Here is a 6,000-nt window from a genome sequence, read left to right as displayed (position 1 = left end):
GTCTTTCATAATCAGAGATACTTAGATTCCAGGAATAGCAGGAGGGAGCCAGTACTGTTGATTGGATTTTCAGCTTCAGCATTTTGCCTCCTCGGATGACATTGGCTGCAGTTGCAGAATATATTAACCCATGGTTCACTTAACCTTGGTTACTCAATCCAGTTTTCTGGGTTCACATGACACACTGAACCATAAACTAAGCACACATTGATTGGGTTCATATAGGATCTGGATTAAAATATGATTGTCTACTTTGCGACTTATGATGTCATATGAACACAGTTACTATATCTTAGAAAAAAGGTTTATAGGGCATACATCTCCCATATTCACTTGTGCATATATTGTATGTTCTGATGTTTAGCTATGAACATAAATGGGTATTTAATTATTGTTATATTTATATCTCACCTTTCTTTTGGAAACCCAAGGAAGCAAAAATGGGCAATGTCCCTTATTTTATTCTCACAGCAATAACTCTGTGAGGTAGGTTGGACTGATAGAGCCCAAACTCACCAAGTCAACTCCATGTCAAAGTGAGGATCTGAATCTGAGTCTCCCATGTCCAATGTCTTATCCACTGCAGCAAATACTGTAGGAACTTTTTAAAAAAAGAAAGTAATTGAATTTGGAGGATACCAGACCACCCCCAATTTTTCATGAAAGCAAGACTTTGAGATTTGAAAGGTAACCCATGGCAGATTAGATAGACAGATAGAGAGATAGACAGACAGACACACACACACACACACACACACACACACATTCCTGGACAGAACTCACTAATGCAGGAGAACCACTTTTGGATGGAAATGCAGAGAAGCAGTGTTTTCAAGCAATATCTTTTAGATCTGAGTAGGCAAACAGAAAGGTGAATGCAGTCAATGTCCTTCTTTTGGAAGCCGCATCAAATTGAAATATGATCCACAAATTCTTTCCCAGAACTGTGCTGTTAAAGGTTCTCTACCCCCATGTAAACATAATGAAGTGAATAAGCATAAATAAATCCTGACTTGGATGTGTTGTTTTCTGGAACCTCTATGAAGACACTCCTTTAGGGCTTGGGAAAATGGATAGACATACTGTATAGCTTATTGAGCATAAGCACCATTAGTTATTGGGGGAAAAAAGTATAAAGTAAAGTATAATTAAATGTCCAGCTGCCTATACCTGGTCATTACATTTAAAAAAAAAATAACACTCTGGCAATTGGATAGATTAAATAATTCAGAAAGCAAGTAAAACTAAGAAAGAATGCAGTATTATCCCTGGTGGGAAGCAGCATTTTGTGGCCATATCAAGTAGTGATGCCCTGTTTGCTGCGACTCTTATTGTATACCACCGGGCAAGGTCTGGGTGGTTATCTAGGGGCAATTATGGCTTCAGGGCTTGGATTTGGCCGTGAAGGCCAACCTGGGCTGTGCTGCTGGTCATATCTTTTATGGTTGCTTCGGCATTGCTCAAGACCCCGGTTTCTCCTTACCAATGAAAATTAGCTTGCTTAATCTGAAATCCTGCTTAGCCAGGAGACTTTAGACCTGACTGCTTAGCAAGCAAAGCTGCAGTTTGTAGGACCTAAAGAAGATCCCATGCAGCTCTCTGTTGAAGTTAGCATAGGAAAGTAATAGTAGCAATAATAGTAGTAGTGGTAGTGGTAAAATTATGCTGTTGATTTGTTGATGCCAAATGATATACACTCTGATTCTAGGGGAAAAAACATATTTTTAGTTGTATAAGAAAAAGAAAAATATTCTTACATATATAGTTAAATTTAGTTATATATATAATAATGTAGATTTTTAAAGTACTATTTCTTAGAATTCTTGGGTATTGGCCAAGCATTGTACCTCTTTATTGCAGATGGAGGGTTTAGGCCAAGAGATGTTACAAGGCTACCTTGAATTTCATGGTCAGGATGAGGTTATTTTTAAACTGTTAATTCACAAGTTGTGGTTCTTGAAAGAGCACAGGGTGGGCGAAGAGAGCATTTGTGATGAAGAATCCATGGGTAAGAACAATGATGTCTGGTAAAGGCCACAGCGATGCCATATGTTGTGACATCATCACATAAACTATGTCATTTGTGTGATGATGTCATATCATACATGACCTTACTTAGCTTTTTCTGTGCCTGCTTTCCCTCCCTCCTCACGTCATCATATTTTGCCTCCTCTGCTCAATCCCCCCTAAACTGGGGGTGGGGAATGAGTAAAATAATAGGAAAGGAAATGTGTAGCTAGGGAAAGGTTAAGCAGCTGCTCCTGTTTTCTGGTCCTCCCTCACAGATGACCCCTTCCTGCCATCTATTAGAGTTACAAGGTAGCCACAAAAGATTTTCCACTGCTGTGATTGTTTCATGACTTAGCTACCACTATCTAGGGCTTTTCCCTATTTGCACATGTCATGAACATGCCTTCTGATAACTCCTTTTTTCTGACATATTGGGATGTTGTCTTTGTTTTTTCCCTGACCCATAACACTGGAACAGCTAAGTCGTCCTTAGCTGTTCCAGTGTTAAAATAGTGTGCTTTCCTTTTAAGCAGACAACAAACAATGGCTAGTTAGTGTAACTGCAATTTGTCCAGCTTCACCAACCAATCAGTATCACAGTCAGATGATGCGTGGGGGCTGGATAAGCTCAGCACTACTGACCATTTAGGTTGGTGTGTGGGAATGCCCACTTCAGTCTTTCAGGGTCACACCGTAGTAGTAGAATCCAGTTCTTTCAAACCAGACTCTGCCCATGTAATGGCCCAGATAAGGAGCCCATCGCCAGCTTGGAGGCCTGGAGAGCAGCTCACTAGCAGTGGGGATGGTGGGGATGGCTGCATTGTGAAGCAGGAGAGTTCTCTTTTGGTTGCTTCATGGTGCAGCTCTTCCCAGACCTGGCTGCTGCTGTTTAGGCTCCTTTTGAGCATGGCTTTAATGTTCTTTTGTAATAAACCTGTGTCCAAAAAATCCCAACAATCAATCTGGTGGACCAAATATTTTGGGTGGGGCCCTTCAAAGGTAGCCTGTCAACTATTGTGGAATAAGTACTTTTTAACCAAATTTGATCAAAACACTGTCCAAAAAGAGTCCCACTAGTATCTGATAACTGTTCTGCTCCTTTTGAATGCACCCATGCAAAATTCTTGCACCAAAACAGTGCAAGTTTTGACAGAGGCCAAACCTCTGGTCTAGCCAATCTATCAAAATGTGACTCCTTCCCCAGCCCCAGCCTATGTTAGTCATTGGTGGATGCTTCCCATTAGCTGATGATTTCTGGGGGGAGGGGAGAGAAAAACAAAACCTGAGGAATCCTTTGTAAATTAGGACAGCTGTTTGATGGGCATCTTGCCTTTGGTAGAATAGCAATTGTGAGTGTGGGCAGCAAATTGCATCAAACGTTTTCTGCCAGTTCAAAAAACAGTTGATAGTATTTTAATTTAGCCAAGAGGAAGACCCCCTAATAACATATTTTAGCATTACCCAGCCATTGCCGAAGCTATATACAGCCTGTCCTTGTTAGTGTTATATCTGCTCAACATTTGAGTGACTCTCACTAATGGGGATATTGCAAAATTGAATCCTTAAATGACAAGATGCCCTTTTTAGCAACAGGATCAGAAAGTACTCAGTGCCACTGGAGCTTAGCAACCAATATCAGGCTTTTGCTGTAGCAAATAGTCCACAGGAACCAAAGCTGCAGTGTGCAGAATTGATAATGACATTGTGGGAGATATGTTGTTCTCCAGGTGCCCATATTTGGGATGTAATGAACAGCCTGCCAAGATTCTTCAGATCTTTCAGAAACTATCCCTTTCTCCTGATTCATGTGGGGACAAATTACGCTGCCAGAAAAAACCTTGAATGGATCTCTGGAGACCTGAGCAGGAATGTTAATAAGATGGGAGGGGAAAGGTACTTTCAGACTTGCAAGATTGATGTCAGACCTTCGAGGTAGTCCTGACAAGGTGCACCCACCATGAGCACTAACACTACCTTTATTGTAAGGTTACAGTAAGAGAATCTTGCAAGTGTTGAAAGTACCTCTCCTCTCCCTTACTTTTACTCTGCCAACAACTAGGGAGGGTCCCTTCTGAGATGCTTTCTCTACCCCCACCCCTCTTTCAGACTTGGATTTCATTTATCAGACCATTGTCTGGGCTGCGGCTCTTCCTCCTGTCTCCCAAGGTCATTCCCATATACCATTACAGCTATATCAGAAACAAAAGGAAAAGTAAAGAGGCTGTACATCTGTTGTAAGGAAAAGGGGTAAATTCGTAACAGGTGTTGGACAGAAGGCAGAATGTCTTAACTTATTGTACGTCTGTCTTCCATCAGAAAGGAAATGAAGCCCTGGCCGGTCATTGTTTTATCCCTAGTGGAGCAGAAGGAGAAAGAAAAAGAGAGGAGAAAAGAACACTTGGTTAATTTAAATGCATTCAAGTCTCCAGGGCCAGATGAATTACATTGTAAGGTACTGACTGAATCACTAACAGCAATCTTTTGAGAATTCGTGGAGGCCTAGAGAGGTCCCAGAAGACTGGAAGAAAGCAAATGTTGTTTCTATCTTCAAAAAAAGGAAGAAGATGAACTCAGGAAATTACAGACCTATTGGTTTGATATTTCTATTGGGAAAGATCTCCAAGCAGATTGCTACATTGCATATTCATAAATATAGTATGTTCATACTTGGGTAGGAATGCAGCAACTAACAAGAGCCAGCATGGCTGTATCACAAAGAAGTCATGGCAGACTTATTTTAGCTCCTTTTTTTTAGCACAGTTACTAACTTAATAGATTGGTGGAATGAGGTGAACATAGTGTACCTTGATGTTACAAAACATTCAGCAATATAGCTCATTATATTCTCATTAATAATATGGTAAAGGATGGGCTAGATGATACAACGGTTAGATGGATTTATTACTGGCTGAAGTTGTACCCAGACAGTACCTGTATGTGGCTCCACATCAGTGGGTTGTTGTTCAACTTTTTAATGAATGACTTGGATGAAGAGGTTGAGGGGACAATGATCAAATCTGCAAAATTAGGAGGAGCGGCTAATACTTTAAAAGAGAAATAGAAGATTAAAAAAAACTCTAAACAGGTTTGAACAGTGGGCCAAAACAAACAGGATGGAAATTAACAGGGAGAATGTGAAGTCTATCATCTGGGGAGAAAAAAAGAAGAGAGAAAATTACAAGACAGGTAGGGGATAGGAGACAGGGGAGACATGGCTTGGCAGTAATACATGTGAAAAAGATGTGAGTGTCCTAATAGTTCACCAGCTGAACAAGAGCCAACTCTGTGTGCAGCTGCTAAAAAGGGAAATGCTATTTTGAGGAGAAATAACAGAAACATTGAATCCAGATCATGGGTTGAAATGACATAGATTCAAGTTAGATACTATGAGGAATTTCCTGACAGTAATTGCTGTCAAGCAATTGCCTTATGAAATGGCATGTTCTCCTTCCCTGGAGATCTTCAATCAGAGGCTGGCTAGCCATTTGTCCAAAAGGCTTTAGCAGTTCCTTCATGAGCAGTGGTCTGGATTCAATGATCTCCTAAGAATGCTTTTGACACTATGATTCTATGACTCTTGTACCTAACAAGATACAAGAACCTTGCTCAGTTGTTTGCCTTTTACTTTAAAAGTACAGAGATGTTAAGAAGTATGATCATAGGGCTATATTCAACATTATGTGAGCGCAGTGCTACTTTTCTGGATCAGTTGCAAAGCTGCTGTGAGACCAATGTGTGCATAAGGAAAATGAAATATATCAATACTAATTTTGTCACAAAAGACAGTTTAGTTGGTGCTCACGTTGTCTAATTATGCACACTTTCCAAATTGTTTGAGGCCTAATTGTCAATGGGAAACCTTTATCTGGACCTGAAGGTGGAGCTCACATTATTTTACTTATTAATTTTATTTTATTTGTTCAATTTATATGGCTACCCATCTCACAAACATAACTCTGGGCTAACAATAAATAAAAACAAGATAAAAAC

The sequence above is a fragment of the Python bivittatus genome, unplaced genomic scaffold (genome assembly GCF_059951505.1).
Source record: "Python bivittatus isolate LINGU-HERP-01145 unplaced genomic scaffold, Pbiv_v1 ctg000690_np1212, whole genome shotgun sequence".
Classification (NCBI taxonomy): Eukaryota; Metazoa; Chordata; class Lepidosauria; order Squamata; family Pythonidae; genus Python; species Python bivittatus.
This window is presented reverse-complemented; position numbering follows the sequence as displayed.